This window comes from Eubalaena glacialis, chromosome 3 (assembly GCF_028564815.1).
Source record: "Eubalaena glacialis isolate mEubGla1 chromosome 3, mEubGla1.1.hap2.+ XY, whole genome shotgun sequence".
In the NCBI taxonomy this organism is placed as follows: domain Eukaryota; kingdom Metazoa; phylum Chordata; class Mammalia; order Artiodactyla; family Balaenidae; genus Eubalaena; species Eubalaena glacialis.
In genome coordinates, this window is record NC_083718.1 from 153,996,588 (window position 1) to 154,023,635 (window position 27,048).

Sequence of the window (27,048 nt, forward strand, 5' to 3'; positions counted from 1 at the left end):
AATTTTACTTAAATGAAACAAAGGATAAATAATTTCTAAGTATAATATCATTAATCTAATATCTGTTTTCTTCTCTAATCATGCCAAATTAAAATACATCTGTTTTCTCGTATATCTGGCTGCTGCTTGACTTGGTTTTAGAAAATATGCTTCCACCACTGCTTTTAACTTTAAGAAGTCACTCCAGGATTACACAGTAAATGCTATTAGAGGTCAATTAGATACCATGCACAGTGTCAGACACAGAGAATAAATATTTCTCTTCTGGACAAATGAGCTGCTGCCCTGTTGTAATTGATGTTCACGGAAAGAACTCTGTCATACTGTATATCCCAAACTCTTTGTCATCCTCTGCTGAACACTCATTTGACTATCATTCTAGACGTTGATTTGTCACTAGGGATGAGATTTTTTTTCTTTAATGCTGCATTTAAATTTGATGCTTTATAGTGGATGCAAAGCCACTGGAGACTGGCATCTTTGGTACCCACATATCTATTTTTATGCTTGACTGTCCAAAGAAAGGAGATTCCTAACAACTATAAACATAAATGACTAGATGTTCCTTTTTTGGATCCTTTTTTTCTTAAGCAAAGGTGATTTATATTATTAATATACAGCTTTTAATGCATTGTGCTGGTCACAGTTTAAAAGTTTCTGTTTTTATTTGTGTGAAATACCTCTGAAATGAGCATCCCATGACACACAAAGTCCAAATGTAAGATCAAGAACAACAGCAGTAAAATAGACCAGACTCTCCAGATTTTGTAGCTTGTTCTCTTTATATCTTTTTAATGGTTTGACATAGAGTTTTCAGTAAGATAGTATTATTTGATCAAAGTTATCTTCCTTTACTGTGACAAAAGGCCTTGCTTTGCAGCAGAAGTCCATCTGTCCATCTAGTAGATATTTATTGAGCAGTTGCTAATCCTGAAGGCCAGGAACCTGATTGTGTAGCCATCTACTCCGCCACATTAGATTTCTGTGGAGTCCCTCCTCAGGAGACACTCTGGGCCAATGGCACACTCTTTCTTCTTAGTGAGGCTTGTACACCTAAATTCTGTCCAGCCTTCTTCCTGGTGATCAGTGAGGGCTCCTTTTCTTCTTTTACATAAGATCTAGGTCAAGTAGAGGCAAGCTTGGCTCTGTGTTCCCTTTCCATGGGCCCTCTTATTTCAGTGCCCAAACAGGAGGCTCCTGTAGGCATGTTTATCATTTCTGCTGTATGGAAGAGAGAAGAGATTACATTACAAAAAGAAAAGATTCTCTGACCCTCTTAGATCTTCCACTCTAAGCCACTCAACTTCTCTATCACCAGGGAAGCTTTGCTCTGAGGTTCTGTTTTGATCTAAGTCAGAAAACCTCATTTCTTTGGAGACAGGGTTAGTGAGGAGGCAGTCATCTTTCCCAGACATTAATGTGAAGAAGTGTGTGTGTCTGGTCAATGCTCTGTGGCAAGCCCTATAGAGGTTCTCTGGAGATTACAAAGGAGATAAAGTCTCAGACATTCAAGAGTTTATAGTCTTGCAGGGGAGACTTCCATAAACACATACTTATAAAGTGTCAAGTGCTGTAATAGGACACACAGAAAACAACTTGAGATTACTAAGGTTGGAGTGACTCATACTGTCTAGAGAGATTAAGGCATACTTCAGAAAGGCAGTGATGCTTGAGCTGTTTGAGAAGGAATTTGACAAGCCTCCAAGGGGCCCTTTCCTGACATAAATCACAGAACAGGGAAAGAGGATGGCACCCCTAGAAATAGTAAGTAGTAATTCATGAGGCAGTGAGACCCACTGGTTAAGAACACAAACTCTGGAGTCAAACTGCAAGCATTTGATATTAGCTTAACTACTCACTAGTTCTAAAAAGTCACTTAATGTTTGGTGCCTCAATTTCCTCATTCGTAAAATGGAGATGCTAATAAGAGGACCTGCCTCACAGGGTTGTTTTAAGGAATAAGTGAGAAAGCAGTTAGAATAGCATCTGACCCATATTAAGCAACCATTTTATCATGACCATGTGGCTGGTAATAGTGAAAGCTGAGATTGCAGGGTAAAACAGGCCCAGATCATGAAGGGTTTGTGCAAACCATGAATTTGGACTTTATCCTGAAAACAGTGTAAAGCCATTTTCCATAGGCACGTGAGACACTCAGCTTTAAAAAAAAAAAAAAAAAAAAAGCACTTTTTTAATGAAAGATGATTCTAATTAGTAATTTCCTTACTTAGCAAGAAATCATTTAATAAATAATAATAGCAACATTAGAAACAAAAACCTGAATTTTTTCTTTTAATGATATACTTCTTCCCATCAAAGATTGGATAATCAATGAAACCAACATTTTGGATCACTCTCCTTCTTGCCTTGAACTCTATGATTTGAATTTAAACTATTTATTTTGGGATACTGCTTAGGTCTCTTGACAGGACATAGCTTCTGATAAGTAGACACAGGGTTCAGCCAGATTATCCAATCCTGCCAGGCGGGGCATTAGCCTCTTCTGATATCTCTTAGGAAAATGAAACTTGGCTTGAGTAGGAGACTATACGAGTAAGGAGAGACATTCTTTTTTTTAATTTACTTTTTATTTTATACTGGAGTATAGATGATTGTGTCAGTTTCTGGTGTACAGTAAAGTGATTCAGTATATATATATATTTTTTTTTTCCATATTCTTTTCCATTATTGGTTATTATTGGATACTGAGTAGAGTTCCCTGTGCTATGTAGTAAATCCTTGTTGGTTATCTATTTTGTATATAGTAGTGTGTATATGTTAATCCCAAACTCCTAATTTATTCCTCCCCCCATCTTTCCCCTTTGGTACCATAAGTTTGTTTTCTAAGTCTGTGAGACCTGTATTTTTATTTTATAGGTGAGAGACCAAAAGAATAAGCTACCCAAGATGATGTGGTTACAAGTTTTGGAGCAAGGGTCAAATCCGGTTTCACTAAACCTAAACCCCATACCCTTTCATTAGACCATTAAGTCTTACCCCAGTCACTGTTGGCCTCTGAGCTAGCTATCAGAGTGAATTAGACTGGTTTCTGCCTTTGGGGGGCACACAGTTTAGTGGGAAAGATGAACAAATCAGTGATTATAAGATAGTATCAGAGGTACTATAATAAAGGTATGGATAAATTGTTATGATGTTACAAAGAAGGGATCAAGGTAAGCTTCCTGGGGAAGCATCTTTAAAGATAATTAGAAATTTTTCCAGGCAGAGAAGGGTGGAGAGTGTGTCAAGAAGAAAAACACCATAATGTCTGTCTGATAATAGAAAAAAAATATTCTGTGTGACTGCAGTGACCATGTGGAATCCTTCTTTAAGACCCTGCATAGATCACACTGTGGTCAGTCAAGCGGCTAGATATAAGAACCTTAACTTACATCTGCAACCAAGCTCTTATGCCCAGGACTCCAGGTTGCTTTAGGTTAAAGTGATTCCTCTCCGACTTCCTCTCACCCTCCAGAACTTGCAGAGTAATGAAGAAGGATACTTTGGCTCTAGACTGCTTGTGTTCAAATCCAGGCTCTAGTAGTTGTGTGATCTTGGAAAGTTCCTTATCCTTTCTATAAAATGAAGATACAAATGAAACTTACCTGATAGATTGGTGTGAAGATGAAATGAGTCAATATAGTTAATGTGTGTAGAACAGAACCTGGGGCATAGCAAGTATTTACTATTGCTATTAATAGTAGTGGGGAGCTGAATATAATATATATATGTGCTTAGAATCTCAAAATGAGTGTTGAGTGGGGGAGCATGGTAAGGAAGCAGGTAAGATGTATAAAATGTATAATCCACCTATCCCTTGCGGCATGGCTGGGAAGGTTAAATGACATAATGTGCACTAAATGCCTGTCACGTAGTAAGCCCTCAGGAAATGGTTAGTGCTATGATCATGACAATGGTGATGACAATGTTTATCATCATGTCAAGCCTGTCCAGCTTGACTGAGCCTCTCACTGTTTGGCACTTGGTGAGCCACTGGGGGTATAGCTATGAGAAGGACAGACACGAACCCACATAAAACTTACATGTGAGTTTGGGCTGAGTGCAGGGATCATGCTTTAGTCACGTTTATGTTCAACGCCTAACACTGTGTGATTGCTCAATAACTATATTGAATTGATTCATTCATTAATGAGATGAAGCTATCTGAGTTTGCATTTTACTAATTTGACTTGTTATCAGTCAAATGGAAGGATTGAATCAGCCTTATGTCACATGTCAAGGATCTTCTCTGAACAAAGTTTTTTCCTTTTACTTCTCTTTACTTCCCAGTTATCATATTCTTAAATTTAGGGAAATTAGGCTAGGTCTAAAAGAAATCAAACAAATACCAGGTTTTTGGAATCAAGTAAAATAAGACTATAATTGAACCAATATTTTTAAAGTCCAGTGCTATAGCAAACACTGTACTGAACACTTTAAGTACTTTAGCTTATTTAATCCTCACAACTCTGAGCTGTGTGATGGGGAAATTGAACTGAGGCACAGAGGACTCCAGGGACTTGTCCAGGGCCACACATGTAGTAAATGGTGGAGGTGTGACTAGATCTAAAGTCTTTTGACTCTCAATCCTGTGCTTGTTCCATTTTGTCTTTCTGCCTCACTAAGATCTTCTCTTGATAACCTTAATGTCTCTCAGTGATAGATTTGCTCCTTTTACTACACTATCCAGTTTATGGATGATATTTATCACCAATCATTGTGAAAATATAGATGAATTCAGCATTTAAAGGGTTAAGTTGGCACTCCTAATGACGAGAAAAAGCCTGAAGCACTCCAAAGATTAAGCTTAATGGAGGAATTTCAGATGATCAGGGTTGATTTTTGCAGCAAAAGTCCTGTGCTTGACCCCTTATGCATTTCTGTGCATCTCTGCACCCCATCCTGCCTCAAGGGTGTACCCTACTTGCTTCTCTGTGTTGGGGCAAGCACTCCTTTGCTGGGCAGAGGACAAACATTAGCAGTTTGGTAGAGTGGAAAGAAGGAACACTTGCAAAGGGGCTGAGGAGGCATGCTCCTGTATTACTATGTGAATTAAACCAAGGCCCTTTTCTCCTTTGGGCCTTGGTTTCCTTATCTACAAAATGAGGTGATTAGAATGAGTGATTTCTAGTTCCTCTTCCAGTTTTGTGTTATGTTTAACCTGTATTAAATCTAATTTGAAGATTCTGCTTTTGTGTAAAGACCACAAAGCAAAGTGTCTTTTGTGCCAGAGTGTATCTGACCCAGCAGAATTAAGCCAGCATGGACAATTCTTGCTGGCTTAGCAGGCTTGCCCTGACACCAGCTGACTGACCTGTGACTGGCAAGGAAGGGGAGGGGAAGCTGCAGCAGAATTTATTGCCACTCATGGTGAGCAGGTGATTTGGTATGAGCCCACAGTGTTCTTTCCACTCTACCATACTGCTTGTTTTTGTCCTCTGCCAAGAAGAGAAACACCTGCTCCTGGGTCACACAGATCAAGCAAAAGACGGGGCTACCTGGGCACACTCCTAATTGTAATGGTGTGATGAAGGAGAAGGGGGATGGTGGAGAGTGTCAAGTATCTGTCAGGAGAGAGGGTGCTGGATCTGTCCTCATAACACAACTGGAAAATGGGCAGTAAACTAGACTTCCGGGTGAATTCCAGAGGGTCAGTTGATAGCTTTAACTTCACCCACTGAATGCCAATCAGCTGGATTAGTCTCTTTCTTTCCCCTCCACCCCCACCTTACCTACATCATAGCAAGTACTTTGAGACAAGGAAGAAATGAGAAGTGGGGAACAGGTGCGGATGAGTGGTTCACATCTGAGGCTGTGAATGGCAGACACTCACAGAAACATCCCCTTCATTTGTTGAGCATTGCCTGTGGTTCTGAGGTGGGTGCAACAATTTAAAGAGACGGATTGGCCTGGCCCTAGTGGTAGAAGTACTTCAATAGTGAGTATTGTCTAGGTATTGGTAGTTACTGGTATCTGGCCAGCACCAATGATGTGCTTCTACATTGTATTAGAAAGGTGCTTCTGGACTGATGCAGGGGAGAGATGCTGGCTAGTGACTAGAAAAATGCCAAAACCATCGTCTAGTTCTAGGGAAAGAAACTATCAGGGACTGGGTGAAAGGGTCTTTTTGTAACTGAGTGATGCTCCTAAAGACTTGAAATAAAAGTCAGGGATCATGAAAAAGAGATTCATTTATTTATTCAAGAGATATTTATTGAGATTCTATCATGAAGCGGGGACTGGGCTGGGCTGGGAATATGAAGTTGAGCAAAACCAGCCACTAGTTATTATGGAGCTGATAGACTGGTAGAAAAAGTAGACATTAATCAAATATTCACACAAATTAATAGGTATAGCAAACTGGTACAGGGGAAAGCATAGGTGCTATGATAAGGTATGACAGATTATGACATGGTCTAGTGACACAAGGTGGTGTCTCTGAGGAGGTGACCATTAAGCTAAGGTTTGAAATTGGCTAGAAGTTAACTAAATTAAGCAGAGTGGGTAAGAATCATTTGGGAATTAGGATCAACGTGTCAGTCAGACACTTAAGGTGATATGGTGGCTACAGTTACTTGTTCACATAGGTTGTCAGGGGTCAGAGCTTATGAGAATAGCTAACATCTGGTGATACTGGATGAAGAGAGAGAATTCTAAATGACAAACAAGGTTCTTAATGGTTCAGGTCCTTTGTTTTCATGGGCGCTCCTCTCAGTAACCAGCATGGTTATATGTGGCATGTAGAGTTAGTTGCCTTTCTATGTACATCTCTCAGGAACTCTCTGAAGGCACAAATAATGCATTACCTTTTTTTGTTTAGCATATAGCAATAATTGAATATCTGCCGTGTGCTAGCTAGACTCTGTTTTGAGCACTGGTTAGTGTTAGGGAATGTAGTTACAGAGATGAAAATAAACAGTCCCTGCTCTCTATGCATTACAAACAAGTCTCAGGCAATGGTCCTCAAAATGCAGTTCTCAGAGCAGCATTGGCATCACTTGTCAGCTTGCTAAGACCACAGATTCATGGATCTGACTCCCACCTAATGATTCAGAATTTCTAGAGATTCAGGACGCTATTTTAATAAGCTGTCCAGTTGATTCTCATTCACATTAAAGTTTGAAAACCGCTGGTCTAGGATATGATATAATAAAGACATGACAATTTATGACAACAAAAAGACATTTACTGAGCATTTCCTATGTGCCAGACATTATTCTGAGGATTTTACATGTATTATTCCATTTATTCCCTATAATAACCTTATGAATTGATATTATCATTATTTTCATCTCACTGATGAGAAAACTAAGGCTTAGAGAGCTTAATAAACTTGCATCTGGTTAATGATAAAACCAGGATAAACAGATAATTACAATAAACAGAAAATCTAATTCAATACGGTAAAGCAATAATAGAAGTGTGATCAGGTTGTAGCAGTTATTGGCAGTTCTATGACAGGGCGCACCAAATTTTCCTTGATGGGGCTTACAAATGTACTGTATAAAGTGAATGCTCTTCAGTGAGTACTGAACTTCTAGATCAGAAGCTAAGAGGTGGCATTCCATGTAATTTACAACAAGAATTGACCGAAAGGAAGAGGAGTGCCATGTGTGTTTGGAAATCAGAATTTATTTGGGTCACTAGACGTGGTATTGGATCAGGCAGCCAGGTCAACAGTGGGAGTTGGCATGAGGATTTAGAAACCCAAAGTCTAAGTCATGGCTGAGTACAGAACTCGATAGGTTAGTGCTCAAGATACCCAAGGTAGGATGTCCAAAGTCCAGGGGCAAAGTTGAGATGGAAATTAGAGGTAAGGCCTTACTAAGGCTTTTGAAAGCTGTAGGCTTTCTTACTTTTTGAGCTCTACCTTTCAATACAAACAGTAAAATATACTGACCTCTCAAATCAAACAAAATTAGTATATATCTCTAAAAAGGGTTGAGTTGAACTTCAGTTGGCTAGTTGACATTTTTGTAGCTATTTAATTCACACTTATTAATTTTGGCTTTGAAAGTTTGTTTTGTTTTTTATTAATTAATTAATTAATTTTGGTTGCGTTGGGTCTTCGTTACTACGCACGGGCTTTCTCTAGTTGCAGCGAGCGGGGGCTACTCTTCGTTGCGGTGCGCGGGCTTCTCATTGCGGTGGCTTCTCTTGTTGCAGAGCACGGGCTCTAGGCACGCGGGCTTCAGTAGTTGTGGCACGTGGGCTCAGTAGTTGTGGCTCACGGGCTCTAGAGTGCAGGCTCAGTAGTTGTGGCACATGGGCTTAGTTGCTCCGCGGCATGAGGGATCTTCCCGGACCAGGGCTTGAACCCGTATCCCCTGCATTGGCAGGCGGATTCTTAACCACTGTGCCACCAGGGAAGTCATGTTTTGTTTCATTTTTGAGCCAATATTTTTTTCAGATCTCAAAAATTTTTCATAGACTCGTGAAAGCCCTTAGGCTCTGGGCACTGTGAGTTTAGCACCTAGTGGATAAAACCACCTTAACCAGAGGAGGGAGTAAGATGTTACCAGATAGGAGCAATGAGAAGGTTGTCATGATCTCCCAGAAGTCACTAGAATAAAGAGTGAGACATCAACAGATATAACAGGTCAGCTTTATTCTAACATTGACCTAGCATTGCTAAGGGAGTCGTAGATTATGCTTTGTTCAGTTCTTAGAGGCTGAGCAAGACCTTATATGTCCACACTCAAGATGTATATTTAAATACCACTCATGCCCCCACCTCTACCCTCCCCTACTCAGTGTCCCACACCAACAGCTACAGGGACTAGATTAAAAAGCAAACAAGAAAAACTGTCTAAATTCTGAAACAGTTTGCTTTTCAACAGTTTAGGCCTCACTCCCTGTTTCCCGTTTTCAGTCTCTGCCAAGCTCAGATGGCTTGTGTAGTCTCATTTGGATTGGTGATTCCTTTTGGACTGTCTGTCTGGCTTGGACCTGGCAAAACATTTTGGGGAAAACAGAGTTGCTGCTTCCACATTGTGTCATGGATGCCTTTACAATTATCTAGTAGAGTATTTACTTCAATTTTCAAAAGTGAATCCTGAGATACCAAAAAGGTAAGTGATTGCACAGGGCTTCAGAGCCATTGGTGGTGGAAACAATAACAGAATTCACATTTCCTAATTCCCAGTCTTGTGTTATTTCTTAGTCTTATGCTTCTTAGCCTCCAATTTTTTTACCTATAAAATAAGATGGACTTAGATATCAAGGTAAAGTAAGTGGTCCTTTGAATATCATTTAATAAGGAAGCAGAGTTACATATATATACATACTAAAAACGATGATATTAATATCAGTTAAGATCTTTAAATTGCTCTACAAGTTAAAAGAAAATCATTTTTTTCATATGTGCTATCTCACTTAATTCTCACAATTAACTTGTCATGTGGCTGTACTTATTTTCCATATTTCAGTGATCAGAAAGCTGAGTATCATTTAAGAGACTCACTCAAAATCAGTGGTAGAACCAGGACTCAGGTTTGATACTCTGATGACAAATGCTGTTTTCTTTCTGCTCTGGCATATTACTGCCATCCTTCAATTTCAAATTGGTGAAACTTATTAATATACTTTCTTTTTTTTTAAAAAATAGATTTATTTATTTATTTTTGGCTGCTTTGTGTCTTCGTTGCTGCTCATGGGCTTTCTCGAGTTGTGGTGAGCAGGGTCTACTCTTCGTTCTGGTGTGCGGGCTTCTTGTGGTGGCTTCTCTTGTTGCGGATCACGGGCCCTAGGTGCACGGGCTTCAGTAGTTGTGGCTCGTGGGCTCAGTAGTTATAGCTCATGGGCTCTAGAGCGCAGGCTCAGTAGTTGTGGCACACGGGCTTAGTTGCTCCGTGACATGTGGGATCTTCCCAGACCAGGGCTGGAACCTGTGTCCCCTGCATTGGCAGGCAGATTCTTAACCACTGTGCCACCAGGGAAGCCCAAGTATACTTTCAATTAATATGAAAATTGAAAAATGTGGGCCAACATTTGCATATTCTCTGCAAACTTAACCTTAGTAAAGCAAATAATGATATAAACCTCTCTGCAAGAGAGATTATTTATAGACCTGACTACTTTTGAACAGTTCAGAGGCATCTAATTGCACAAATCAATATGAATACTTTATATCTATACCATTAAGTGAACCTCCAAATGTTCTATACTAAATGGTAGTTTATTGGCCTACCTTTAGTTACTGTGAATATTAGAAAGTAATACATTGCATTTATTTTAAAATATATTGTGATTCATCCTTTTAATTAAATCAGAGACTTCCCTTAATCATGAGGATGACAAATAAAATTCATTATATTTTCACATCCCTTTATAGTATTCTTTTTTATTAAAGTATAGTTGATTTACAATATTATATTAGTTTTAGGTGTACAATATAATGACTTGATATTTTTATAGATTCTACTCCATTTAAAGTTATTATAAAATATTGGCTATATTATCTCTGCTATACAATATATCCTTGTAGCTTATTTATTTTATACACAGTAATTTGTACCTCTTTATCTCCTACCCCCATTTTGCCCCTCTCCGCTTCCCTCTCCCCTCTGGTGACCACTAGTTTCTTCTCTATATCTGTGAGTCTATTTCTGTTTTGTTGTATTAACTCATTTGTTGTATTTTTTAGATTCCACATGTAAGTGACAACATACAGCATTTGTCTTTCTCTGTCTGACTTATTTCACCATAATACCCTCCAGGGCCATACATGTTGTTGCAAATGGCAGAAGTTCGTTCTTTTTCATGGCTGAGTAATATTCCATTGTATGTACATACCACATCTTCTTTATCTCTTCATCTGTTAATGGAAACAGGTTGCTTCCATATCTTGGCTATTATAAATAATGTTGCTATGAACATTGGGGTGCATGTATCTTTTTGAATTAGTGTAATTTGTTTTCTTCTCTATACCCAGAAGTGGAATTGCTAGATCATATGGTAGTTCTATTTTTAGTTTTCAAGGTGCTTTTGCATTCACTATGTCATATGATCTTAAACACAATGCTGTGAGATGAATAGGGCAAATATTATTTTTACTTCAAAGATGAGGAAATCAAGGACTAGTGAGGTGAAATGACTTGTTCAAGGTTGCACAGCAAGGGTGTGCAAAAGTCAAGTTGCTTACTTATATTGAGTGACACAACTTAGCAATATTTTCAAAGGCTATGGCAGAATTTTTTTTGAGGGGGTCAGATAACAAACTCATGAGGACAGGGAACCTCTCTGTCTTATTTAACTTTGTTCCTTAGTGCCTAGCACAGTGTGTGGAACACAGTAGATGCTCATTAAATATTAGTTGAGTGAATGAAGGAAGGCTTTGGATCATGGAGTCATAGGTCATGAGGAGAAGCTACCCAGGGAAAGATTGACTGGATTATGTTTGAAAACTGTGCTCATCTCAGAATTTTTTATAGGTAGGAAGATCCTGGGTTTTGTCAGATGAATTGGCCTCCAGACTGAATGCATATAACCTGACGCTGCTACACAGCCCCCCTGAACATCCTTATATCATAGCACCTCTCGTTGTGTGTGCTATTTATCTGTTTAGTTGCCTGGCTTCCCTTGCAAACCATGAGTCTCTTGAGAGCGGGAGGATGTCCCATTGTACTCCAGTCCATAGCACTGAGCTTGACATATGATAGACACCAAGTATATATCTGTAGAAGAAATGAATGAATGAATAAACAATAATATGATTCAGTATACAACAGCAAAATAGGCAAGTCAGTTAGGAAGGAACAGGGTTTGTAACAGGGAAGTATTAAAATAATTAAGTCTGATTCAACATTAGGTTGGTAAGAAAGGTAGCAGCAGCTTTCCATGGTATATTTGCCATTTAAAATAGTCTGTATATATTTATGGTTTAAATGCTTCCAAAAGTCATTAAAAGGTTGTTTTATTGAACACTTCTATTTAATTTGAATGTCCCTTTTTTGTAAAGGAATACTTTGTGCTTAAGGAGAAACTGAACATGGGCTTTCTATCAAGTCTTGAGCTCTACTTGCCTCAGTTTCTTTACCTGCAAAATAGGGGTAGTAGTACTTCTATTAAATGAGACAATACTTGGGAAAGCTCCTAGCACAGTGGCTAGCTTATAGGAGGAGCTTTATAAATATTTATTGAATAAATGACTGAATGACTCTCATTTTCCTTTGACCTTCATTCTCCTGTCACTGAACTCTTGATCCTTTCAGCAAAAACCTTCGTGAGGAAGAAAAGAGTAAGACATTTTGTTGTCAACTGAAAATCAGCTTTTAAATATCATGTGTTGTGACTATGCTACTTTTGCCAGGAGGGATGTCCATTTCCACCCTGGTGATAATCAATTTTTTTTTGCCTCAACCTCCAGAGAGTTTTAGAATTAATATTATTTTCCTCTCTTTGGGTGTGTTTTCCTTTGAGAATGGAATTTGGGTCTTGGTACTGGTATACTAGTTCAATACTCTTATTGTCCTCCATTTAGTCTAGTGTTTCTTCATGGTTCAAATTGCCCTTCATGAGGAGCCGAGCTTGTAATACGCCCTTGAGATAATGTGTAAATGCTTTTACTGGCTCAGCTCCCTTCCCCACCCAGCATGCCTGAGTCACCTTCACAACATCAAGATTAGGTGTACGTGTACCGTCATAAATAATGCCTTGTGCAGGGGTAATGTAAATGGAATCTGTTGAAATATGGCCCATTATATTAAAATTTATGTTTCGATTATCATTTTTATTTTATGAAAACAAGTTTGAGCTTTATAAAGTCATTCAGAAAAGAGATCTGCCTCACTGTTAGGACTGTCTGTCTACTTGGCATCTATGCCTAGCACAGTGAGAGTCATACGAACATTTCTAAGGCTATTATTTTTTCCCTCTCTGCTTTGAAGATCCAAATTGGATTACTTAACAAATTATTATTTGAAATACCTCTAACGGTGTTATTTGAAAGTCCTAGACATAGCACTTCTCCATTCCCATGTCAGAAGGATCTTTATGAAATGCAAATCTAATCACACGTACCTTCCTGCCTTATCTCCTTCAATGGCTCCCTATTTCCTACCTTATAAAATAAAATAAGCTCCTTAGTTTGACAGAGCCTTCAATATCTGTCCTTGTTTTCTTCCTTTCCTCTCTCACCTTGTTGCCTAGGTCCTAAACTCAAAGTCTTTCCAACAGCAATGCTTGTAGTTTTCTCTCACGTAAAATGATATTTCTTTCCTCTGTTCTTTTTCCAAAATTGTTCCCTTTCTGTGGGAGATATCACACCCCACCTTTACCTAAAAAATACTTCTTTAACACCTACTCATTTTAGGGCTCATTTTAGTTGTCACTTCCCTTGGAGAACGTCCCTTGATCTTCTAGGCTGGGTTAGAAGTTCCTCTTCCGTGTTCTCATAGCTCCTGGGACTTTCCTGTATCATAACATTTATGACCTTGTAGTATAATTCTGTGTTTATTTGTATATCTTGCTCATTATATTTTAAGATCCTTAGAGATGAGGACGCTGTCATATCCATTTCAGTATCCCAGCAGGGCTGCAGCTAGCTCCTAATAAATCTTTATTTGAGTTAGAAAAAAACATACTCATTCCATTGGGCCAGACTTAGCCTATAACAGGAAGTCTTGGTGTGAGGCACACCCTGATTAACTATGTAGCAGCTCTGCTTTGGCCCCCACAGTGTGTGATGTACAATAAGTGCTCAGAGTATGTTTGTTATGATGAATCCATCAAGTAGTCAATTAACACAGGATGGCAGGAAAAGTTGAAAAGCAATTGAAACAGGTGTTTATAATGACACCTATAAATTAAGAAGAAAATGTAAATCATCATAAAGAAGACTTGAAATATCTGTAGTAAAGGGAATGTTTCTGGGACAAGTCTTTCTCTAAACATAGAAAAAGTTGTAAAGTGGAAGATCTTCACAATCAATCAGTAGATACACAAACTCTGAAAGTACCTTAGTTTCTGCTAGCTTGTTTTACTGAAGGTATATCATACTCTGTGTGAGATGTTTATTTTCTTTGAAGCTATCACCAATGTATCTCAATAGCAGGGTATTAACCTTTTATCCAAACTGACCAGAACAGGGAAATAGAATAGGTAATGACTTAAAAAGCAGTGTGGAGAGGTATAGAGTAAACTACAACAACTTTGAGAATTTCTTTATTTTTCTTTTATTTTTGTCTCTTTTTTAAATAACACACCTCTCACAATGTGAAAAACACTTTGGTAGAAAAGAATGTAATATTGAAAACAGAGAATAGAAACATTGAATTAAAACTCCAGCTTCACCATATCCTATCACTGTGACTTTATTAGTGCTCTCTGATTGTCTTAATTAGACCCTCATATTTTCCTTTTGATGTAATGGCTACCATTTGGTGAAGACCTGCTGTGTACTAGAACTTTACTTACATTTTGCTATTTAATTCTCCTCCTGAATCCTCTGATATAGGTGTTATTATCCCCATTTTAGAGATAAAGGAACTAAAGTTTAGAAGGGTACAGTAAGTTGTTTAAGTTCACACAGTGATAAAAATCAGGATACTAGCTCTGGCCTGTCTAATGCAAACATGCATCCCTAGTTGGAGTTAGCCCATTATTTTGTAGATAAAAAGTTAGAACCTACCTTCTTTTTTTTCCGAGAGAATGTCTTCCTCTACATAATGCTTTAATCTTTACTCTTTAGTGATTAAAGAGTAATCATTATATTACTCTTTAATGTAAAGAACTGGTTCACATTAAAGAGTAATACAATTTCCCTTTAGATTTAATCCGTGTTGGTACTTGGAAGGCTTTAATGCCAAATGTTAAGAGATTGGAAACTTGATTATTGAACTAGATGAGCACAGGCTCTTTGAGCCCCAGAGAAAGGCTCCTCCAGGTGAGTTCACTAGCACTTGATTCAGGGACCATCCCAAAACATAAATTTTGGAAATAACAGTGAAAGCAAAACATCACTAATTTTGACTGATATGGGAAGAGCCTGAATCAAGGAGAGATCTCCTTTCTGTGGTATCATGTGGGAAATTCAGTTTTCTACTAGAAAGAACACTAGTCTTGACCTTTGAAGATATGGGTTCATTTTCCAGTTCTGCCACATGGCAGAGGTTGTGGTATGACTGCTGTTTGTATGACATTGAACAAGTCAGTTATTTTCTACAGGCTTTTCTTTTCCCATTTGTAAAATGGGGATGGTTATCCTTGGTCAGCCTACATCACAAAGTTGCTTTAAGGATAAGATAAAGTGAGATACTGGGAGGGAAAGTATTTTGGAATCTTATGCAAGATTTTTAAAGATCCGACTTATGGAGGAGAGAAAAATAATAGTAGCAATATCCTGGCTTTGTCAGTTTCTAGTCCTGTGTCCTAAGATGAGATCTTCTGCTCACTGCCTCTACTTCCTCATCAGTAAAATCTGTGGGGAATAATAGAATGAGTCTTATTAGTTTATTAAATAAAGATTAAATGAGATAATACATGTAAAATGTTTAGAATAGTGCCCGGCAGTTAACACTCGTTGAAAGTTAACTGCCATTATTATTATTAATAATAGGGGTGGTGGTACTGGTATGGTCTGCTGAGTTTCTCTTTGAACTAGGTATATTGTTAGGAATAGCTTTTTCATTTAATTCTCAGAGTCACCCTATTAGGTAAGTATTAATATTCTAGTTTTGAAGAAACGGAGGCTCAGATAGTTGGTTCAAGATCCCATAGCTCATAAATAGTGCAGCTGTGATTTGAACCTAGTTCTGTTTTACTTTGAAGCTCAGGCTCTTTCCACTATGCCAAGCTTCCTCCTATACATTTTAAAGAACTGTTTCAGTATAGAGCTTTTTACTTTTCTCAGGGCTATAATGCAGGACTACTCCACTACTTGCTTTGCTTTTTTTCTCACCTCTCAAATACCACTTCTCAAATTTTAACAGTTTGTTCAAGTGTTTTGAGTGCCTACTTTGTGCACAGCAGCATTCAAACAAAAGAAGCTTTGCATATCCCGTTTAATTCTCATGATGATCTGTGGAGTAGGCAAGATCACTCTTTATTTGTAGTTCAGGACTCTTAGACATAAAGGGGAGAGTCATCTGTTAATGGTAACAGAATGAGACAGTAGCAGGTTTGAGATTGAAATCTAGGTTTCCTGACTTGGTATTTCCTCTCCACTGCATTGTGTTGTCTGCCATATTGGACCCCATCTAAAGGGAATCAGGTCCTAATTATTCTTATGGGTAGAAACTAGAGGATGGTGCCATGTCTTGAGCTACTTACTCTCTCTTTCTTTTTTTTTAAATTTTTAAATTTTATTTATTTATTTTTATACAGCAGGTTCTTATTAGTTATCTATTTTATACATATAGTGTATATATGTCAATCCCAATCTCCCAATTCATCCCACCACTACCACCACCCGCCACTTTCCCGCCTTGGTGTCCATACGTTTGTTCTCTACATCGAGCTACTTACTCTCTTAACTAGATTAAACAATTCCTCCTGGATGCTTTTTGTTGCTATTAACTCACAAAGCAAGCCTTCACTTCACTGGCAATGTACAATTAACCTTTCACTCTCTCCTGAATAGAAGAGGGCTGAATTGTCAGATTGGGTTCTGAGAATTCTGTCCTAACGGCTTCTTTCCTAACACAACAGCAATAATACTAACCACCACAACTGCAGCAGCTTAACATTTCGTGTGTGCTTACTATATGCCAGGAAGTATTCCTGAGCTTTATGTGTATTAATGGTTGTAATCCTCCCCATAACAGTACATGGTAGGTACTGTTATTATTTATCCCTATTTAAAGGTGAGGAAACTAAGGGACAGAAAGGTTAGGTAACTTGCTCCAAGGCCATTTAATACAAGGTAGTTTAGCTACAAATTCTAAGCTCTTAAACATTATGTTTTACTACGTTTCCTTAGGTAATAGAATCTTCATCTATGTCACTTTCCTGCTCAGAAACCTCCAGTGGCTCCCTAAAGTGCAAACTTTTTACCTTGGCATTTAGAGGACTCCCTGGTGTCAAACCAGTCCTTATTTCTAGCTGCATTTCTCATTACTCATCATTTTGAAAAATCATGGGCTTTGGAGTCACAGATACATGTTTTTATAGCTCAGTCCTATCGTTAAATAGCTGTGAAAACCTTGGACAAGATAATTTATATTTCGAAGTATCTAAAAATTGAGGATAATAAAACTTGCCTCAATAGGTAAATAAAATAATGCATATAAATGCCTAATACAGGGTCTGACATAGAGACACTCAATATTATTTAAAAAAATACTTAGTTGTCCTCCAGCAAAAACTAATCTGCCCTACACTTTCCTACCTCCTTCCCTTTGCTTATGTTTCCCCTACAGTAAGTACTTTAAGCAGGGACTCTGTCTTTCTTCTGTCATCCTCAAGTCTTAGCAGAAGCATTGGGTTTGGACACATGGTAGCTGCTGGCTTAAGTGAATCATGTCATCAGATGCTTGAAATTGTCTGTGTTCAGTGCTGTAATCCTCAGACTAAGGAGAAGGGAAGGAAGCTATTTATATGCCATGCCTGTTGATTTATATACCTCATTTTTTTGAATATTCATAATATTCACAATAATCATATGAAATAGTCATTATTATTTTCATTTTACAGATGAAGAAACTTAGATCTAAGAGAATAAGTGACTTGCTTAAGGTTACATAGTTAGGAGGTTGCATAGTTAGGAGGGATTTGAACCCATATCTATCTGACTTTCTGCTTCACTGGCTTTATTTCTGTTTATTAATAAAAAGAGACACCATCTGATCTACTAGTTGTGGTGGAGTCATTGAAAATCAGAGCCATAAAACATTATCTGGCCAACTTCTTCATTTTACAGATAAGGAGACTCAGACCCAGGAAGAATAAGAGGTTTACTCAAGGTTACTTAAAGAATAAAAGCCAAACTAGGTCTGAGTTCCAAGCCAGCTCTAAATATAGTAATTTTCTAAGAGACCTAGATGCCTCTCCCTTTGTGGACCAATAAACTGTATTTTTCTTCTGAACTTCTGGCCCTCCACTTAGGCCCTCATCCTATCACCTTCACAAACAGAGACTACCTTATTTAGGTTAATGAGATATCACTATAAATTTTTGTTCTGTGAGCCACATTAGAGGTCAAAGATGGTAAGCCCAAGCTATGCTTAGTTTCTAATTGTAAATGTTGGAGCAGAAATATATCTAGTTATCTTCCTGAAATTTCATAACAGTAATATTACCACTTCTTTATCTGGAACTTCTAACTTTTCAAAAAACATCTTTTCATATTTTGTGTATCTTTGAAGAAGAGATTGGAGGATTATATTAGATGATCCCTAAGATCTCTTAATTCTGAGGTTCTGATTCTGTGATTTTGATGCTCACAACTTAATTTTACATTTTGTATTTACTTGTGTGACTTTGATTCATCTTTGCACTATGAATTCCATGAGGGTGGAGGCAGTGTCTGTTTTTGCTCACTCTTGTATCCCCAAAGCCTGCACATAATAGGTACCCAGAAAGTATTTGTTGATTCAATAAAGAACTATGTGAGATTGCAAGGTGATTATCATCGCTATTTGTTATATTACTAAATCAAAGCTAAGAAGAAAAATGACTTGTTTAAGAACAACTGCTATTTAGTGGCAGAGCCATTCGGAAACCCGTATCTCCTGACTCTTGGGTTGTTGGCATGAGCAGATAAAGTAATAAAATTCTGAATCCTTATAGATTATCTCATGCCTGTTTTTAAAGTCATTAGTAATCATGAGAATTAAGCTCTTAAATACTTATCTAATAATAAAAGACTCCTTTAAAAAGAAAATAAAATGGCAAAAACTTTAAAACACTTACAGATAATTACTTTTTTTCCTCTCAGAAGTACCTGAGTTCTTAGTTGAATTTTCTTCAGCTTCCAAGTCTAGGTTAAGGGAAAATTTTCTTTGAGTCTTGCTGCTTGTGGTAGAAGTAATTGAAAAGGCAACAGCTTCACACACTCACCAGAATAAAAAAGACTGAAAACACTAAATGATAGTGAAGTTGTAGAATAATAGAACTTTCATACACTCTCAGCAAGTCAAGTCCAGCTTATTTGGTTTTGTATGGCTCTTGAGTAAAATGATTTTTACAGATGAACATTTGCAATTGATTTGATGATAGGCAACACTGGCTTTGCCTCCCAAATTAGAGAAATGATATTCCCACAGAAAATTCCATTCTATTCATTACTAAACCTGTATTACAAAAAAAAACTCATTTTATTACTATTATATTTTACATTTCATCAATAAAAATTTTGTGGAAATGTGTTTTTGCTCTTGTTACGTAAGTTCCAATATAATATCCTTGGTTTTTGCCTCTGCTATCTGGCCCTTTACTGAAAAAGTTTGTCAACCACTGTAATAGATATTGTACATACTAACTTATTTTTTCTTCATCACATCCCTGGCAGAGATACATTATTATCCCTAATTCTTAGATAAGGAAACAGGATCAAAAAGACCCAATGTCAAATGACTCCTAAGTAGCAGAGTTGAGAATCTCTTAGGATTAATTTTGGTTTGATACCGATACCTGTATTTTTGTGCTCCACCATGCTGCCTTCTTCCTTAAAGGGTGTGAGTGGAACAGACCTTTCAACCTCCTGAGTCTGGGCCTGGTGACAATCTTAGTCCTGTGTACAAAGGTCTATGGGAGGCCCAGGCCTGGTTTTACCCATACTAATTCTTCCCTGCCATGAAATCTAGTGTCTTATTCTCTCCTTCTATATTCATATCTTATAATCTAGACCATTTTACAGATGAAAAATTTGAGGCTAGAGAGTTTCAGTGGCTTCCCAAGGTCTCATAGTTTTTCTCATAGGAAATACCAGGAAAAGCACTCTTCTCAGATTTGCCTTTGATTCCTTGTGCATGTTCCCAGATACTCCCCCAAATGTGAACATTTTTGATGCTTAATTTCTCTATTCATAAAGTAGGACTAATAATTCTTGCCCTGCTTTTATCATTGTGAGGATCAAAGGGGAAAATTTATATGAAAAGCATTTGAAAACCATTAAACACTCTCTATCATTGTATATTATTTTCATGATTGTTATTATTGTTATAATTATTGCTATTTCTGGGAATCTTTCTAATTTATCACTAATCAAAATAATGTCATCAGGATCTCCAAATCTGTTTTTTCTTTTGAAATCAAAGATCCTACAGATGCGTCAGAGACAACTATGGTGTGTCCTGATATTCATGCTTTAAGGTCTTTAGTGTTGAGAGATCAGCACAGGTTTTCTTGGTGCTATATCAAATCTTATGTGATTAAAGGTACTGAGTGCACTAATGTAATCCTGTAATTAGATGTTATTATGCCAAAGGGTATACTACACCCTGCCCCCATTCGCAGATGTGAGTTGACTTTTGAGAATGTGCATATTGAAGAGAGAATAGACCTCTAATTAAGTAAATAAATTTAACTCCTGGAAAATTATATTTTAATAAGACAATTCAAACCACAAAAAATGACAATTAAAGTATATTAAAGTTGTTCTAAAAATCTCAAAGCAAGGATATTCACTATGTTAATGATGAAGCCAGGAATAGATCCACAGAGTCAAAAGCCATAGCTCATACACTCTGTGTCTCTCAGCACTGGGAGTTTAAAGTTAGATTTCAATGTGGGCTTCTGTGGATTTTATTTTGTTAAGATTTGGATGAGGGTTATGAGAAAATGTGCTACTTAATTAAAATATACCCTAAACTGTCCTGTAAGAACTGAGGTTAAGAGTGAGTAAGCTCTGGAGGGAGGGGAGCAGGGCCAGACTGGTGACCTTGTTTCCTAAAATCCTATCTTCACCTTCCCAGTCCCTCCCTCTGATCTTGCTGCCATCAGAGGAACACTGTTACCTCTTCTTTTCAAACCCCATGTTTGAAAACCCTGTATACAAACCCCTTTGCTTGGGTCTTTAAAAAAGGGCTGCGACAGCCTAGCATTCTTTTTTTTTTAACATGTTTATTGGAGTATAATTGCTTTACATTGTTGTGTTAGTTGCTGCTGTTTAACAAAGTGCATCAGGTATACGTATACATTTGAAATAAACTTTATTTATTTACTAAAGGGAGCAATGTGTTTAAGTAAAATGAGGTAGGGTTGATTTAAACAACAGATTTTTGTCAAAATGATACAGAAATACATCAAAAATCTTGAAGATCTTCTGCCCGCTTTTTAATCAGACTGTTTGGGCTTTTTTTTTTTTTTTTTGCTATTGAATTGTATGAGTTCTTGATATATCGTTATATTGTACACTTAAAACTAATAATATGATACGTTGATTACACCTCAATAAGAAAAAATCATGAAGCTAGAACCCATGACTAAGATTTGGGAAACATACTAGTCTGTCTACAGGCTTTTCTAAGAGGAGACCCCTGCCACGTGTGGTTTCCTGTCACCCATCTCCTCCTTTTCTGCGTCCCAGTCATCCTGGCCCTCTTAGATCCTCTAACGTCCCACGCTACCTCTTGACTCAGGGATTTTGTGCGTGCTGCTCCCTCTACCTGAAAAGCTTTCTTACCACCACTATAAACATACCTTTTGTCTGTTGTTCCCAATCAACTTTGAGATCTCAGTGGAATGGCACTTTCTGAGAGAAACCTGGCTCCACATTCTAAATTATCCCACTGTTATATGCTCTCAAATCATCCCGCACTCTTTTATTCAAAAAAAAATTTTTTTTTAATAAATGTATTCATTTATTTTTGGCTGCATTGGGTCTTTGTTGCTGTGCACGGGCTTTTCTCTAGTTGCAGCGAGCAGGGGCTACTCTTCCTTGCGGTGCTTGGGCTTCTCATTGCAGTGGCCCCTCTTGTTGTGGAGCACAGGCTCAGTAGTTGTGGCACACGAGCTTAGTTTCTCCGTGGCATGTGGAATCTTCCCAGACCAGGGCTTGAACCCGTGTCCCCTGCTTTGGCAAGCGGATTCTAAACCACTGAGCCACCAGGGAAGCCCTCATCCTGCACTGTTTTAAATGCATATTTTCATTTATATTAGTGTGATTATATGGTTATCTCTCTCCCTCTACTAAACTATGTGCTCTACAATGTCAAGGACCATGCTTTTTCCTCATGTTGTACCTTAGGGCCTCCACAGCACACAGTAGGCATTCAGTAAATGTGTTAAATGAATGAATAGAAAGAAATGATTGCAAAAATACTTTGGCTACATAAAAGCTAAATTTCCAAAGGAGATTTAGGATCCCAAGAGAAATATACCATTCTTGCTAGTGTCATCTTCAGCTCTTTAAAAAAAAATTATTATCAACATCCTTTTTTTTCAGAGTGATGATGACTCATATCTGTTCAAATAAAATAACCTTCATATCTTGCCAAACTCATTGAGCAGAAGCAGTCTGTTCATTTGCTGGTAGAAACAGAGAAGAGAAAAGAGGCTATTACAGGGTTTACGGGTTCATTTTTTCCCAGTAACAGGTTCTCCCCAACATGCTAGGCAGTTCTCTAAATATAGCGAGGCAGAGACAAGTGTTCTACCCTGGACCTCTAGATCAGTATTCTGACAAGCAGAGATCAAGCTAGCTAGACTCAAGGTTCAGAAAGTACAAACTGGTTATATAGCCCTAAACTGGATATATATGTCTTCTCCATGACTCACTCTCCTTCCTGACCTACAGAGTCACTCCAGCTTCATGTGCTCAGTTATGATTGTCTCCTCCTTGCGAATCTTCTTGGCCTCAGTTCTAGGTAATAAAAATAAATTTTTCTTTTATGTGAACGTGGTTCTGATTAGTTTTTTTTTTTCTTAACATCTTTATAGGAATATAATTGCTTTACAATGTTGTATTAGTTTCTGCTGTATAACAAAGTGAATCAGCTATATGAATACATATATCCCTGTATCCCCTCCCTCTTGCATCTCCCTCCCACTCTCCCTATCCCACCCCTCTAGGTGGTCACAAAGCACCGAGCTGATCTCCCTGTGCTATGCAGCTGCTTCCCACTACCTATCTATTTTACATTTGGGAGTGTACATATGTCAGTGCTACTCTCTCACTTCATCCCAGCTTACCCTTCCCCCTCCCCATGTCCTCAAGTCCATTCTCTGTGTCTGCATCTTTACTCCTGTCCTGCCCCTAGGTTCATCAGAACCTTTTTTTTTTTTTTAGATTCCATATATATGTGTTAGCGTACAGTATTTGTTTTTCTCTTTCTGACTTACTTCACTCTGTATGACACACTCTAGGTCCATTCACCTCACTACAAATAACTCAATTTCGTTTCTTTTTATGGCTGAGTAATATTCCATTGTATATATGTGCCACATCTTCTTTATCCATTCATCTGTCAGTGGACACCTAGGTTGCTTCTATGTCCTAGCTACTGTAAATAGTACTGCAATGAACATTATGGTACATAACTCTTTTTGAATTATGGTTTTCTCAGGGTATATGCCTGGTAGTGGGATTACTGTGTCGTGTGTTAGTCCTATTTTTAGTTTTTTAAGGAACCTCCATACTGTTCTCCATAGTGGCTGTATCAATTTACATTCCCACCAACAGTGCAAGAGGGTTCCCTTTTCTCCACACCCTCTCCAGCATTTATTTATTTATTTATTTTTCCAGTCTTCAAATATTTTTTTATTGGAAGGCCATGCATTGCCTTCATTTATTGTATTTCAAATCACTATACATTTACTTTTGTGAAAACACTGCCTGCATTTTCTAGTACAAAGAAACCTAAAAATTGTTTCAGGAATGTAGAGAAATATCCAACTTAAATAGCAAAAAAGTGCACCATAATTACTGCTGCACTGCAGTCATTTCTGCATTTCCCATGTTTCTTAAATAACTATCTTGTCTGATAACACACGATATAAAGAGTAATTATGAAAAACAGGCATTTACATATACTTCTAAAGTTTTATTGAGAATATCCTGTTGGCATTGGATAACCAATCATAGGCGCAGCTGTAGTAGCAGGATATGCATATGCCTGTTGGTTCATACCATTGTGCATATTTGGAACATTACTTCCATATTGCTGAGTGCTATCATATCCATTTTGGTAAGTCCCTGTTGGATTACCAGTCCTAAAACTCCTCTGTATACCAACAGACACAAAATTACTTCCAGAGCTCCCATTGGTGTAATTTGCAGCACTGTAAACACAATTTTGAGTTTTTGCTCCCAAATCTCTGTTAAGCAGACTAGAGTAACCTCAGTCATAATTTTCCCTGTCTCTAAAAGTATTAAATCCACCCCTTTTGCCAACAGAGTATCTGTCCCGACGGTCATCCTTCATGCCTCCTCTACCCCTGGAACGACCTGAACCTCTGTCTTCGACCAACTGAAGCAATTTGGGATTAATTGCTTGATTAGCTTCACGAAGCACAGAGATAAGGTTGCTCACTTGCTTTATGTTATTAGGTGTAAAGAAAGTGTATGCTGTGCCTGTTTTGGTACTGCGAGCAGTTCTTCCAATTCGATGAATGTAATCCTCTGAGGAGTTAGGGTAGTCATAACTGATGACAAATTTCACATCGTCCACATCTAGCACTCTGGAGGCCACATCTGTAGCAATCAGAATAGGAGCCTTTCCATGTTTGAATTCATTTAGAACCCAGTCACGTTCCTGTTGACTCTTGTCACCATGGACACCCATGGCAGGCCACCCATCTATCCTCATTTTTCTAGTGAGTTCATCACATCTTCTTTTGGTTTCAGCAAAAACAAAGGTTTTAATCTCCTTCCCACTCATGATCTCTTCCATTAAATGAATAAGCTTTTCATCCTTTTCTACATCATGACACACATCCACAATCTGAAGAATGTTGTGATTTGCACTCAGTTCTAGTGCACCAATGTTTATATGAGTATAGTCTTTCAGGAAATCTTCAGCAAGCTGTCTTACTTCTTTTGGCCAAGTGCACTCCACATTAGGGTTTGCCTATCAGGTCTTATCTGATCCACAATCTTCCTTATTTGGGGTTCGAATCCCATATCAAGCATTCTATCTGCTTCATCAAGGACAAGGTAGGTGGTTCTTCTTGAATTGGTTTTCCCACATTCTAAAAAGTCAGTAAGTCTTCCAGATGTTGCAATACAGAGTTCCACATCTCTCTCCAAATCACGTATTTGTGGTCCCTTGGGAGCACCACCATAAATACAAGTGGACTTCAAGTGACATGCTCTACAGTATTCAGCAGCTACTTGCTGTACCTGTTTGACCAGTTCCCGAGCTGGTTCCAGCACCAAGCAAATAGGCCCATCACCTCTCTCTAGGAATGGCTGATGATTGATGTGGACAATGGCAGGCATCAAATAAGACGTCTTCCCAGATCCAGTTTGTGCTACCCCAACCATATCCAGTCCATTTAGAGCAACTGGCCATCCCTGAGCTTGAATAGCTGTGGGTTCAGTAAAGTTCTGCCTTGCAATCACGTCCATGACGTTTGCAGGGAAGTTCGCTTCATAAAAATTCAGGACTGGCTTTGGGCAGTTGTGACCTCTAACTGTAATTTCCTTGCTTCTTCTGTATGTCTCTACCTATTGTGCTGTATGCCTAGCCAAAGCAGGGTGTTCTTGATAAAAATTCTTCTCAAATTTGGGCAGCTCATCAAGATTCCACTTCTTTTTAACCAATTTCTCCACAGGGTTTCCAAACTTCTTTCCAGATAAGGGCCCTGCCCTACTTCCTCCAAATCGAGGGAAACAAACCCTCGATCCCAGGTGCAGTCTCGGTCACTCGAATAACCCAACATGACATCAATGGTTGCGGTTAGCGGGAAGCGAAGCGGATAGAATCGAGCGCTACGAGTAACCGGAGGTGGCTCCGCCGACAGCGAAGCCTTGTGGGGGCGGCAGCGGAGGGATGGCGATGACAAGAGCTGGGGCTGCTGGACAAAAGACCAGTGGAAATGAATGAGGTCTCCAGCATTTATTGTTTGTAGATTTTTTGATGATGGCCATTCTGACCGGTGTGAGGTGATACCTCATTGTAGTTTTGATTTGCAGTTCTCTAATGATCAGTGATGTTGAGCATCCTTTCATGTGTTTGTTGGCCATCTGTATATCTTCTTTGAAGAAATGTCTCTTTAGGTCTTCTGCCCATTTTTGGATTGGGTTGTTTGTTTTCTTGATATTGAGCTGCATGTGTGGCTTGTATATTTTAGAGATTAATCCTTTGTCAGTTTCTTTGTTTACAAATATTTTCTCCCATTCTAAGGGTTGTCTTTTCGTTTTGTTTATGGTTTCCTTTCCTGTGCAAAAGCTTTTAAGTTTCATTAGGTCGCATTTGTTTTTTTTTTTTGTTTTTATTTCCATTTCTCTAGGAGGTGGGTCAAAAAGGATCTTGCTGTGATTTATGTTGAAGAGTGTTCTTCCTACATTATCCTCTAAGAGTTTTATAGTGTCTGGCCTTACATTTAGGTCTTTAATCCATTTTGAGTTTATGTTTGTATATGGTGTTAGGGAGTGTTCTAATTTCATTCTTTTACATGTAGCTGTCCAGTTTTCCCAGCACCACTTATTTAAGAGGCTGCTTTTTCTCCATTGTATACTCTTGCCCCCTTTATCAAAGATAAGGTGACCATATGTGCATAGGTTTCTGGACTTTCTATCCTGTTCCATTGATCTATATTTCTGTTTTTGTGCCAGTACCATACTGTCTTGATTACTGTAGCTTTGTAGTATAGTCTGAAGTCAGGGAATCTGATTACTCCACCTCCATTTTTCTTTCTCAAGGTTGCTTTGGCTATTTGGGGTCTTTTGTGTTTCCATACAAATTGTGAAATTTTTTGTTCTAGTTCTGTGAAAAATGCCATAGGTAATTTTATAGGGATTGCACTGAATCTCTAGATTGCTTTGGGTAGTATAGTCATTTTCACAGTGTTGATTCTTTGAATCCAAGAACATCGTATATTTCTCCATCTGTTTGTATCATCCTTAATTTCTTTCATCAGTGTCTTACAGTTTTTTGCATACAGGTCTCTTGACTCCTTAGGTAGGTTTATTCCTAGGTATTTTATTCTTTTTGTTGCAATGGTAAA

General features: G+C 38.1%; 1 protein-coding gene and 1 pseudogene across 1 annotated transcript in view; one reads left to right on the forward strand and one right to left on the reverse strand.

Annotated features, from left to right (window-relative positions):
- AGBL4 (AGBL carboxypeptidase 4) overlaps positions 1-27,048 on the forward strand; it is a 1,403,755-nt gene that overhangs the window by 410,130 nt on the left and 966,577 nt on the right. The window lies entirely within an intron of this gene.
- LOC133088595 (probable ATP-dependent RNA helicase DDX5) lies at positions 23,922-25,776 on the reverse strand (annotated as a pseudogene).